This window comes from Parus major, chromosome 6, assembly GCF_001522545.3.
Source record: "Parus major isolate Abel chromosome 6, Parus_major1.1, whole genome shotgun sequence".
NCBI lineage: Eukaryota > Metazoa > Chordata > Aves > Passeriformes > Paridae > Parus > Parus major.
In genome coordinates this window covers 16,148,990-16,162,328 of record NC_031775.1, presented here as the reverse complement: position 1 = coordinate 16,162,328, position 13,339 = coordinate 16,148,990, and the positions used below count along the sequence as shown (strand labels likewise).

At 40.9% G+C, this 13,339-nt stretch overlaps 1 long non-coding RNA gene across 1 annotated transcript; it reads right to left on the bottom strand.

The window, feature by feature from the left end:
* Positions 1–3,729: 3,729 nt before the first annotated feature.
* Positions 3,730–12,458, bottom strand: LOC117244683. The gene is made up of 2 exons (XR_004498196.1): positions 9,826–12,458; positions 3,730–7,817 (listed from the first exon to the last, which is right to left on the bottom strand). It is a non-coding gene; the product is annotated as an uncharacterized LOC117244683 (long non-coding RNA).
* Positions 12,459–13,339: the final 881 nt, after the last annotated feature.

Genomic DNA, 13,339 nt, shown 5'->3' with positions numbered 1-13,339 from the left:
TTTCGTTATTTTTTTGGTATTTCTGTCGGGCAATAGGCTTTTGAATTATTTTCTTTGAGCCAATATATGGAATGGAAAAGAAAAAAAGAATCAACTACAGAACATTTTAAGTGTAGTTATGTAGGCTATATCCAAATGCCTTTTCTATAGGTGTTTTCATACCCACGCTGTCATTCAGTTTAGCATTTCACACAATGAAGGGAGATTGCTTTAGAACGGGAATGTGAGTCATTACCAAGGAGAAGTAATTTTCCATGGGTTTTGCTGGTATCAAACAGGGAGTGTGAAGTACCCAAATGACAGAGAAAGCAGAAGATGGATCACTTTCTACAGGACTTATATGTCAGCTTTAACCACCTAACTATTAGGTGTTAAAATTAGCATGGCTTTCAGGTGACTATTTTATTACTGGTAATTTTCAGTGTCCTGTTGTATCTTCTGCAGTGCCTAGTGTCATTTTCTCATGGCTTTACTGGTTTGTGACTGGTGCTGGATAGCATTTTTTTCCTCCAGTAAAATAATTACAAGAGGGAAGTAAATTTCAGTTGCTTATTTTGTAGTTAAGTATTAGAGCACTTGTTTAGTTTCCATATTCCTTTATGTTGTGTAAATACCCGTAGAAAACCTGTGAGAAAACAGCATTGAACACTAAATCTTCATTTAAACTGACAGAGCAGGGCATCCCCTGAAGCATCCAGACCTGAGTGTGTAACTCAGCTGTGTTCAGGACTAGGCTCTCCTGCCCTAGTGGAAGTGCTGCCTGCAGGGGGCTGACACTACACCTTGGGTACCTGAGCTGAGCATCCTGCCTGCAGGGTAGGTGCTCTTAAGGTAACTTGGCTCCATTTTGTAAAGGGCTAGAGGAAAAATCTTAAATGTGTAATAAAGTCTATACAGTAAGCTTTACTGTTCCCATATGTCTAAAGTAGTCAGCTGAGGGAGATGTTAGCACTTCCATTATTTGATGTATTTCTAAACTAATTTCAACAGAAGTTGACTGTTTTGTGAAGTTAAATTCTGACAAACATAATTTGGCCATTGCATATTCATACCAGACCTAATCTAGATTTCATTTTTGAAGTTCTTTCTTAACAACAATTTCTCTGTTTTTCTCCCGAGTTTTTTCTTGTTCCTATTAGTATGTCAAATGCATGAAGAATGGCTTAAAAAATCTTCTAGTGGAATTATTCATAAGTAAATATTTCTTTTCACCAGAAATGAAGTAAATGCAGAATGGACTTCCTATTTGACTGCAATAATGTATGTTAGGAGAAATTCAAAGTAAGGTACCTTTTCTATAGTATGTTTATCTTAATTACCAAGATGTAATATTTTAAAACTGTACAAAAGTGTATATAAGGCCAATTAGTATTAAAAACCTATACAGGTGTTAAGAATTATACATTCAATCAGTATCAAATACTTTTGAGGCTCTTGCTGTAATTGAAGAATTACTATGACCTTGTAAGTCTGCTGATTATATTTGTCTTAGTGGGCTCACTTTTGTATAAAATCTAAACTGAGTAGCAACCTCTGAAAGTTGCTACACTCTGTAAGATAGTCTTGAAACAATATAATATGTATTTCTTACAGAATTCCTGGTTTCAAGAAAATGGCTTTTCAGTGGTCTTCACTGTATATATTTCCAAGCAATTTATTACTGTTTTTTAAAGTCTCTTGGAGAGAATTGAATGATGCAAATTAGGGTTTGAAACTTGTTTCATGGGAAAGCTCATTGTCTCCTTTGGAAGTTAAAGCTATTGTAAAAATACAATTACAAAATACTGTATGGACTGTAAGATGATTTCACATGAGTGGTTAAAGGTCATTATTCTGTAAATCTTGTTTTTAAGTATTGAAAATTATAGTTATGTTGAATTAGGTTGAATAAATATTTTTTACACTCCTTAGTGTATTTTGTCAGTTGAACAAATATCCTGTAGCAAAACTTCTGAATGGAAACTGTGTTTTGTTTAAATGCATACCTAAAGATATATATAATTAATTTTAAGTTGGTAGCCTAAAGAAATATCTTTGTGATGAAGAAAGAATGACTTTAAGACTGAAGTCTGACATTGATTTATTTTTTTTCCCTCCCTTTTAGTGATGAATAAATGATGTAGGGGAATGTGTTTCTTAAACATTTAAAGCAAAAGAATTGTTACAATATGGGCAACTTCCAGTAACACAGAACTGGGGCTGGAAGTGACTACATACCCTTTGACTGGCTGATGTGCAGCATTGATGTGGGCAATACATTGATTCTTCTCCATCAAGAAAGATACTACTGGCTGAAGGAATTGTATTTTTCACTGATAGCCAATTTATGTTCCATTGCTTTCATGGACTATGAAGTGTTGTCTGGCATTTTTTAGTATACTTTTACCTTTAACATTGTTTCTCTTAGACTTCCATTGCACTTACCTAAGGGCAGAAATTACCTGTGCTGTGATTATGTAAATACACAGAAGATGCTTCTCCCCTTCTCTCTTTTCTTCTGCCTTAAACTCTTAGATTTAGATGGACTCCCTACTTCATTTTTTTTTTTAGCTTTTTTCTTTCCTGTAAAACTTTGATGTATGTGTGTGGAGATTTGCCAAGCACTCTTTCTGCTTTGCTAAGATAGAGAAGTCCAGATAGGCTTTATTTATTAATTTCAAGCCTTACTCCAGAGCTTGAGTGATACAACTCACTCTCCAGAAGGCCAGCTCCCAGGACATGCAGGAAGAAGCATTGCTGTGAGTGAGAAATGTGCTCTGTGAACAGGGATGAACTACCCATAGGTTCATGGCTCCTAGGCTTTCACATGAAGACCTGTGGCCACTTTGTCCATTCTTGCCAGTTAGTTATTCACATGTTCTGGATATGTTATTGTTTTTGCTCCTCTGAACATTGTGAGCATAACACAGTTATTTCTGGTGTACTGTACAAAGTTGTTCAGTAGAAAAATTCCATTCCAGAACTACTAAAAGCAAACAGGAGACATGACTTGAAACTGCCTCAACCAAACAGCTCAGCAGCACCTGTCAAAACATATCGTGCAGGCATCTCATTTAATGCTGGATGACTAAGCCATGGAAAAGCAATTGCCTAAGCAGTGGTCCTCCATAGGAAGTACTGTGCTTTTAAAATAAAAAACAAAAGCAATTCCTGGCTTCAGACCACTCTGTGGTAGAGGATGCACAGCTTGATGTTTGGGGTGCTTAGTGTTTTTCAATTGCTCCTCTGCCCTGACTCAACTCAGTAACACTTGGCTGCAGTTTAACAGGAGCTGATAAAGGAAACTGCTCTGAGTATTTTCTGCATGTCTAAGGACTGTTTGTCAGCAGTTGTCATTTCTCTGACATGAATCATTACAAGAAGCTACCTCTGAAAGAGCCTCCCCTTCCTAATTTTCTAGATACTTCTCATGCGTAGATATAATATACAAGAATAGAATTAAAAACATTTCTAGTTTAATGAAAAGCTAGAATGATTTTTGGGCATTTTTTCTGCAGCAAAATGGTGCCTGGTTCAGAACTGTTTGACTACCTTGGTGGAAGAAAGTCTGTACCACATTACGTCTTTTGCACAGTTCTAGGTTAACCTAGGTCATTCCGTTGGGTAATTGAGAGTTTGTTAGTAATCATAGTTTGCTGCATTTCTGTTGCTTTATTCTGTTTCAAACAAGACCACAGTGCAGGAGGAATGTCCTGCTTATCCAGTATATTTGTACTTCAGGTTCAGAGGTTTTATGTAATTTATTTTATTAATCCAAGACAAATGTTGGTTAAGTATAGAAAACATGTTACAATAACTGCCTGTGGATCAAGAACAGTGCAGTAGCTCTATGGAACACAAGTTATATGATGAAAGGCATTTGGGGTAGGGTGGATGTGTGTAGGAATAAAAACAGAGATAGAAGAAAATGCCATTTTGACATACAGAATCTGAGACTTGGACTTAATCGCCTTGGCACCAAGCTATGAAGGGCTAGTGGGATTTCTTTAAAACCAAGATAAGAGCAATGCCTTTGGAATTGCAGAGAGGAGCACAGAAAATTGGTACTAACCTATAAAAATATTTCAGTTTGAATTTCATTAAACAAATATTTCAGCTTTTAATTTTTTTTTTGGTACCTTTTAAATGCAAAATAATTTTTTTTTGTGTTTTCATGTTGGTTTCTTTGGAAAAAGTAAATGGCATCTTCTAACAGCAGGATTTTCTACCCCTAATTTAACAGCAGGATGTTTTTAAATTTCAAAATACTGTGATAAAGAAAGTGCTTTCCACTTAGCATAAATTCTATACTGGGGATACAACTGACCTTCCCCCATTACCAAGCCCCATCTCCAGCTGCAGACACAGAATTGTGTTATGGATTTATGCTATATAACACCTTATTCATAATTAGGCTGCTTTTCCCATCTCAGTTTAAAGATTAATTAAAATGCAGACAAAATTAAAGAGTAAATTTACAAGTCATTTCAAAACTATGGATGCTTCTGGGTTTTTTTTCGGCTCTAGATTCTTTTTTAACAGAGATTTTCTATTTTCCTTTCTGAAGGGGCTCAAAAGTGCTAAGACTCATTACATCCATTTATTTAATTTTTTTTAAAGTACAGTTACAACACTTACATAGGGGTAGTGTATGCCAAGCGACAGAAAACCTGTGTGCATTTACTGAGCCTTGAGGCCAGAAGCTCATTGGGTAGAGTCACAGTAAGGGATCATAGATCGTCTATAACATTGCTCCAGCATTTCAGTTCTTGCTGAGCTAAATGACACACACTGTTTGTTGAAATCCCTTTATGTAACTCTTAACAGTAGAATTTTTAGCAACCCACAGAAATATTTTGCCCTAATCTACAGATTAGGACCAAGAAAAACTAAAAAAGCTTTACTAGTAGCATCTGGGGAGACATTTTAGAGATGATTCCAGCAACAGATGATGGAAGTTGCCCCACATGTCAGGGAGATCATCTTGTCTCTTCAAAAATCCAGGCAGCACAGGGCATGAGTCTTTAGTACATCCCCTGCATAGGGCAGCATCATGTGGCTTGTAGTACTGAGCTCTCTGTACCTCCATCTTTCCAACCAAGATGGGGATAAACCTCTTTCTTGCAGATAGTGTAATTACAGAATGTTCTTAGAAACTGCAACAAGTGCCAGTGCCTCCCAAAACTCTATGAGATGCATGTAGTAACTCATGTTACTGGCTTATTTCAAAATGATGGCCCAGTCCTTATTTATTGCATCTGGCATTCCAATGTTGCATAAGTAACTATTTGCAAACCTCCAGCTGACAAGCAGAAGGTGTCTTTCATGGTTACCTTATTTTTTTCTTGTTACCACATTAATTAACTCCCATAAACCTCCCTTAGACTGTCTCATTATTGAGGAGTACATCCATTTGTGGCATACACATATGAAGAGCTTAAAAAAATACAAAAAAATATCATTCCATATAATAAGCTGGGCACCTTCAAAAGCCTATTAGACTATCAGCTGTAGGAGTCTCATTACAGGATAATCAGCTGCATCTGGATATTCCTCACAAGCAAATTAAGAAAGCATTTTAAAAAGTAGTGCTTAAGATGAATTCATCCCTTTTGACAGCTGCATAATCATCTGGGAAGCCATGTAACCCTTTCCTTGCACGTTATGAATGGAATCCACAGAGCCAATGTTAAAACACATTGGCAGACCTACAAATGTGACCAAGGGAAACGGAGGATTTCTGCATCAGCCATGATATGCAGCTTGGATGGTAGTTTTTAGTTTTGGTTTGGTGCTGCTCTGTTTTTAAAAGAACAAGGGTTGTTATATTGCACACCCCAGGAGAGGCACAAAAGGCATAAGCAAGCTGAATTGATCAGCATGTGGCAGTTCTGCTCCAGTCAAAAAGCAAATAAATATACTGAAATGTAACTAGGATAAGTCAAATATACACCACAATTACATGGCTCATGGTAGGAAGACTCCAGAAGTGTATTTTTGCATTGTAACATTTCCTGTATTCAAAAAGCAAATTCTTTTCTTATAATTTCATTTTTGAGATGTAATTAGATGGCTTCAAAATACCTTTTTTTCTACAACACCACTTTTTGTGAAAGTCAAGTATCCTTTTTTACTAATTTACTTATGGAGGAACTGAACAGAACAGTATTACTATCAAAATACAGTAACAACACTTGATACTCCCTGCCCAGTAGTTAAGGAGGCAGAAGGAAGGAGAAACTGTACAATGAAATTAAATTCTAATACTGTTAACAGGTGAATTTGGTGCTGTCTTGAATAGTGCACATAGTTAATTTTGTCTTTTAAAATCTATTTGCATTTTAAAAAATTAACATTTAATCAGATAAACCATGACACCCCTACACACACACACACACACACAAACCAAAAGTAAGACCCAGAGTGGGAGCCAAGTGCCTTGGCCATGCTGCCCTTGCAACTCTGCTCCCTTCACCTTTGTGAGACCTGCTGGCTGGAGGAAGCAGCACTGCTGCACAGCAGGAGCTTGGGAAGAACCACCTGAGACAAAATCTGCAGGTGACTCAAGTGTACAAGGTGCTACAGGCAGTGATTGCAGGGCCACTCCTAGCTGCACAATCTGGTTTTTCTGTCCCAGAAGTCCTACAAATGCCCTTTTCCATCTATAGAAGCAAAGCGACCACCTGTCAACATAAGTTCTCGATCACAGAGGACTGGGGTTCCTCCAGCACCTCCGACAAATCTATCACAGCTGGATGTTGTTGCAGATTAAATTTCAGCTGGTTTAAGGTGCAGTTACACAGCTCAGGAATGGTGTCTCCTGGACAAGCAGATGCACAAACAGTAATTGTGTGGCTGTATGAGCCATGGATGGATCTGCCACCTGATGCTTCAAATTCTACTGCACCTTGCCCATTGCTACTTCCCACATGATTGCTGGATGCTGTTGGGAATGTTTTGGGTGAGACCCTGATGCTCCAGCCTTTGGGCTCAGTTGCCTCCCCAGGAAGCACCTGCAGTGCCCAGCAGTGCCCCTGTCCTGTGGCCGGACTGCCCAGGAGTCAGAGGCATAAAGGGCACAGGGAGCCATGGCTGGACCAGGACAGCACAACCAAAAGGCAAACAGCTGAGTTGGCTGTTACTTTCTTTGAATAAGGATGGGGCTAAGAGGAATCTGACCTATGGAACAAGCTTTGTGGCCTGTTTTTTCCCAGAAGGTACTATATTTTAAAAATCCTCTAGTGGTGAGTTATAAGGCTCTGACACCAATGCTGACAGACCACAGTACAACTTTACAGAAGCCAGGTTGGTCTCAGACTGTGCAGAGTAACAAAAGATAGAAATAAGAGCATTGTGGAAGAATTCTGGAACTGTACCAACTGCTTGGAAAAAAGAGATTCAGATTTCATCTAATGTCTAGAACAAGATTATCCCTCCTTAGCACAGCAATGTAAGCCTAGAGCAGATGCTGGAATTCAAAATTCTGCACCAGCTGAAAGCAGATCTAGGTCCCCAGCAGGTAAAATGCTGGACTTGCCAGCACTGTTTTCTTTTTCTGGCTTCTGCTGCTCCTGCCAGTAGCTGCAGTTGTGCTGAAAAGTTATTTTAAAAGGTCAGAGATAAAGATAGTTGGACATGGATTTGCAATCCTGAACACATGCGGTATCTGAGAAGATGATCTGATCTCATATTCTGGTTCAGTCCTTTTATAGTTAATCTCCCCATTTTCCAACTGTGTAGGAATTGTACATTTTGGCTAATCCTCGTATGCCTCTGGTGGTTGGAGTTTTTTCCATTGACAGCAGTTCATCAGTACAGCTCAACAAAATCACTGTAAGCTGTCAAACAGAAGACAAATGAGAGCTTAGAAAATAGAATACTCGCTGAACTGAGACAACACTTCAGCACCGACAATGATGATGGCAGGGGAGCAGAGACTATCTAGTTATAATTGCCAATTTAGCAACAGCTGAGCCTGTACTTATCTGAATTAGTACTTCTGCTAAATTCATGATGTTTTTGTCCTGTGCTAAGCCTTGACGTTAGCAGACATAATGCAAATGCAGTGTTCCAGGGATAACTCCTCTCTCAAAAGCAGCAGGATATTGTTAGTCTAAGGTCTGAGTCCTAAGGGAAGATCTCTTTTTTCCCTTATGTGGGTACCTGCTGTTGAGCTGTGATTTTTTGAATCTGCCAGCAAGCCTCAAGGTGATGAGCATGCACTGCTTTTTTTCAGTAGATATTTGTTCTAGCCTTCACCTTTTTCTGTAAGCCTAAAATATGAATTTATTTTGTTTTAAACTTGCATTTCAGGTTTGTGAAGTCTTGTCTGAGTAGCAGCTATCTTCGGATTGTACCTCATAAATCCAGCATTCTGCTTCATCATCAAAGGGTTGCCACTAAACACTGGTGGCTTATTCTACCAAGGATAGGTGTTTTGTGGGAGGTAATTACTGTTTAGCCTCTTGATATGCTCTCTCATCAGAAGATGCTTCAAATTAATGAAGCATTAAAAGGATGTATAAAAATATGCAAAGCCCATTCCTCAGAAATAAATTTTGCTCCAGTGCTCCAAAGTGCAAACAAGGGGAGTAGCAAAAAAATATGTGCCTGTCCTTTTAAATGAAGAATGGTATCTCAGGGAAATTGATATGAAATCATTCTCATAACTAAAAGTATTCATCAAGTATAATATTAGGTGCATTGATGATGTGAGAATTCTGAAATTAAAATTGGAGTATTCAAGAATAGGAGATAGCAAGAAACTGGAGTAAGAAACAAATATTTCCATCTTTCCTGTACAGGCATCCATGTAGTGTGATCCGTTTTGGGACAGGAACCTTCTAACTGTCTTCCAACCCCCATTACATACAAGAGAAACAATGCTTTTCTCCAAGCTGACAGTTATTTTAGTCCCATAAATAGCTTGCTGTAAATTACGCCACAGAACAATAAAATTGCAGGGATGACACAAAAATCAGCTATATGATACAGAAAAACAACAGAAAAATTTGTCTTCAGCTGAAATTTGAAATGTTGCAAACCAATGTACTACATCTGAAAAGGCTTTGACAGGCCTCTCAGCAGTGCAGCTGTGGTTTCCTTTCCTACCATGTGTTCTCTAAGTCATGGCTGCAGGCCTTTGTTGTTCCAGTATGGGTAGCACATTTGGTTTGCAGTGTGGATATGAGGCAGATCATATGAAAGGGTCAGTGTGGTCTGGACAGTGCCTGTGGTCTGAAGCATTAATATTTGATGCAGCTTTGACCAAATTTGCTGCACTGGAGCTCACATGGTGTGTGGGAGGGGCAGAGGCTGGCAGCACAGTCTGTCTGTCAAAGGCTTGACTCAGGCAGCTGCCTAGTCCAGCTTCAAAAGCAGCTGTTTGTGTACAGATTTCACTCTCATATCGCTAAGTCATAGAAGTCTGTGCCATAATAGTGTTCAGGATTGCAAATAGGGCTGTACATTCACGTCTAATGCTGTTATTTATGTAACTGCTACTTCAAAATTAAAGGAGGCTTTAGATTTGCAAGGTTGAATTTAGCAGTGAATGAATAAAGATGCTGGAACAACAGATTCATTTACTCTTTTCATATGTGTGTAACATCATATTAGACTTCCCATAAATCTGCATGGGCAGGGGCATGGTTTAAGCTGAGCACTATATGCTCAGCTTAAACCATGCTTTATACTAATGCTTTATACTGTCCTAATGCTTTATACTGTACTAATGCTTTATACTGTCCTTCCTGGCAGCAGTTACTTGAGTTGCCCATTCCCATCTCCTGACTGAGGCCCAGTAATGTGAGGTGGTTGGCTGGAAAGGAGGATGCAGATACTCACCTGGTCCTCCGGATATAGCCATGAGACTCATGCAGTCACTAGTGAAACCACCCTTCAGACTCACCCCTTCTCACTTTTTCCTTTGCTGCCGGATTCAGATTATTTATTATAGCTCTGTGAGTGTGAATCTGACCTGTTTGCCATGACAGGCTGTAGCAGAGAAGGTTAGAACAAAGCTGAGCAAGGAAGCTTGAGCTTTCTCAGTCCTGCTCTTTAAGATGCAAGAAACATCACTTCAAACTTGCATCTGGGTAGTCAGCAGGGATAAGTGCAGGTCTAAGGCCATTCAAGCTGACAAATCTCTGACTCATCTCTCATCTCTACTGGGGTGATAACACTTTGCCTACTACTGAGGCCTTTGAAATAAAAAACGGACAAAGGAAAGACAAAAGGGAATTTAACAAAATGTCATAATTAATTCAACAACATTTTAAATCACCAACTGCATGTTATTCAATTCTGGTGAATGGAAAATTAAATAAGTAAATTTTTTTTTGAATCTCAAAGAGCAGTTATTCAACTGAAAGCTCAAAAGTTCAGATCAATCTTCAGAGAGGTATATTTCTAATGGACAGAATTTCTCTCAAGCCAAGAACATTCATTATCTCTGCAATGTTCTTTTCAAGCTTACAGCTCTGGAGAGTGCAATTTATTCATCTGTCAGATTTTATGCACTTCTTGCCAGGGTATCATTTATATATTATTTCTCCAAACCAGAAAAAATATTTTTAGAAAGAGAGAGCAAGCAGAATAAAACCTTTAAATACAAATCAGCTGATTCAGAGTCCCTTCTCCATTTTCTATCTCCTTCAACCACATTGCCTTGTATTTCCCCTTAAGTTAAACCAGTCAGATGAGCTTTTGCTCTCTGACAGAATTACAGAAAACAGGATAAGCAGTTTATCCTTTCAATGTGTGAACAAGGCATCTCTTCCAAGCAGATGTATTAGCGAGTCACCACAGCAGGTGCAGCCCAGGGACGGTCGCATCCAGCAGAAAAGTCTGACCCAGGGGGAAAAGGAAGGTCCTGCTGCATGGCAAAACACAGGGAAGGGGCCTGTGGCTCTGTAATTCTGTTCTTCATTCACTGTGAAAAGTGTGCAGTTAATGAGGTACTGCTGACAATTTCTCTTCTTGCACTCTGTCCTAAGGCTCATTCTGCTCCTCTTCCTCAGCGTTCACGTGCCTGCACTCACCTACACATTCTCACATTCCCCCATTGGTAAGTCTTGAGCCAAGAGAAGGCTGTTTGTTTTGGAAGGCACATCTGCAGGATCCATTCCATTCAAGGCTGTGTCAGCCTTAAGTGACAGAGCTCTGCAAGGTGATGCTTCCTCCTTCTCATCTTCTACTTCCACCTGGCACAGGAATGCTGCTATCCCCACCTGGTTGCCTGGTAATTCCTTTAATAAGACCACATTTCCAATTGCTAAGATTAGTACAAACACCATGCTCTGTGGCCCCACTGAGCAACTATGGGAAGTTTCTTCTGTCATAGTTTGGACACTTAATGGGAAACGGTAGCAGATCTCTGACAGTCTTACAGTTTGAAGCAGGGAATTGAAAATTAGGTGGTAGAGCAGACTTCAGATTGATTGAGGTGGTGTGTTTTGTGAATTGTATGAGGAATCTTCCAAACACCCTGAAAATTTGAATGCTGAAGCTGCTTAGGTGGGATTGGGTGAAACTGAACTGCAATTTCCCAAGGGTTTGGGGTTTTTTTAAGGGCCACATTAAGAGAAGAGATGGATCTTATCACCTTATCGCCACCTGCAGTGCTGTATGGCTGGATCTGAAAGCAAAAAGGCTGTCGTCCACAGCTCTCGGTGACTTCCCTGCTTATCGTATCCTACTCCAAGGCAAAAGATAAAATATGGCTTCAGCAACACCTGTAATGAAGGAAGGACAAAGAGGTTGGGGACCGAGCAGACATTGAGAAAAGTTCCTGAGAGCTGGTGGGCATTAATCTGCGACAGAGAGCCCGGGAGCTGCAGGAGGGTGTGGGCTCTAGGGGGATGCTAGGGGTCACACAAGGGCTGAAGCAGGCAGGTGACAAATGGGTGAGGAGATAAGCGCTGAGTCTGGCCGGAGGAGAAGGACGTGGATCGGAGGCGGGGAAGGGATGCTCGAGAAGACAGTGGGTCTGTCACCATCCGAGGCTGGAGCGAGTGCGTCCCTCGGGCCTTCGGTGCTCCTCCAGCCCGGGGCAGTGGCAGCGCTGGGCGCTTATCGCACGGCCACACGCGTCCTGCCCGTGACGGGCCCGTGGCTGTCCCCCGCCCGATAAGGCGCGTGGTGTTACCAGGTACCACTGAGTGAAAGCTGTCCCGCACTGACCCTTTTCCCTTTTCTCTCCCTTGAACACCTGGCAATTTCACCTCCCAGTCCACGCTACGAGCACGTTACCATCGTGGCCCCATTACGCCAAAGGCCGGGACAGACCGGAGCCCTTCTCTGTTTTCCTCAGCCCCCTGTGCGGCACTGTCCCTCCAACCTGCTCCGTAGGCAGAACTGCTGCTGTTCGCCTGCGTGTCCCTGCAGCGGCAGCAGTGCCCCAGCACAGCCTCCAAGCGGCGGATCCAGGCGATGGCAGCGCCGCGGCCCGGCCCGGGGCAGCTCTCCCCTCAGGGAACGGGGCGGGCGCAGGGCAGAGCCGCGGCTGCGCTCGGTGCCGCCTCACACGGCCCCGGGAACTCACGGGCACCCCGCACCCACAGAGCTGACAAATGGAGCCTGCGGAGCCCCGTGAGGAGAAGGCAGGGCCGGGGCCGCCCCGCGGGCCGGGCTCGGGAAAGCCCGGGAGAGCCCCGGGCTGAAGGGCACGGCAGCTCCGGAGCTGCTGCCGGTAAGGACATCACGGCCTCCGGCCCCTTAGAAAATACACACCGGGACTAGTTCTGCGATTTAAAACTGATTTATTTTCTCCAATTAAGCATTTAAGGTTCCGTTTGGGTATTTATCTGTAGAATCGTACAAACACGATTTTCCTCAGCGGAACGAAGGAAATAATTTTCATGCATAACGGTGAGATGCACAACTCTTCACATTGTTACAGGGAAGAACAGCAAACCTTGTATCGTATAGCACCAAGAAGAATTTTAATTACAGTGTGAAAGGAAGGTACCATAAAAGCTTCTTGTAAAGCTTCATGGTAAATCATTTAGGCTGACGTTTTTACTCTGAACTATATGCTGTTTTCCAAGCAACGAAAATTAAGCTTCTCATTAAAAAATTAAAATATACCTGTTTAAAAACTTTACACTTTCTAAAAATTAAGATATTAAATTTTACTTATTTTCTTGCATAGCATATTTTGAACTTTGAAACAGATAAGTAAGTCTAACAAAAAAAAAAACCCAACCCCAAAAAATTAACTCTGCCTTTCCTGGTCTTCCCTTACTCTAACCTGGTCAAACAGCAGGAAATAATTATTTAATATATATGACTACATCATAAACTTGAACATTCCTCTGAAAATTTAAGCCTACAGTCCTGCTCCTTTATTTATTACTAT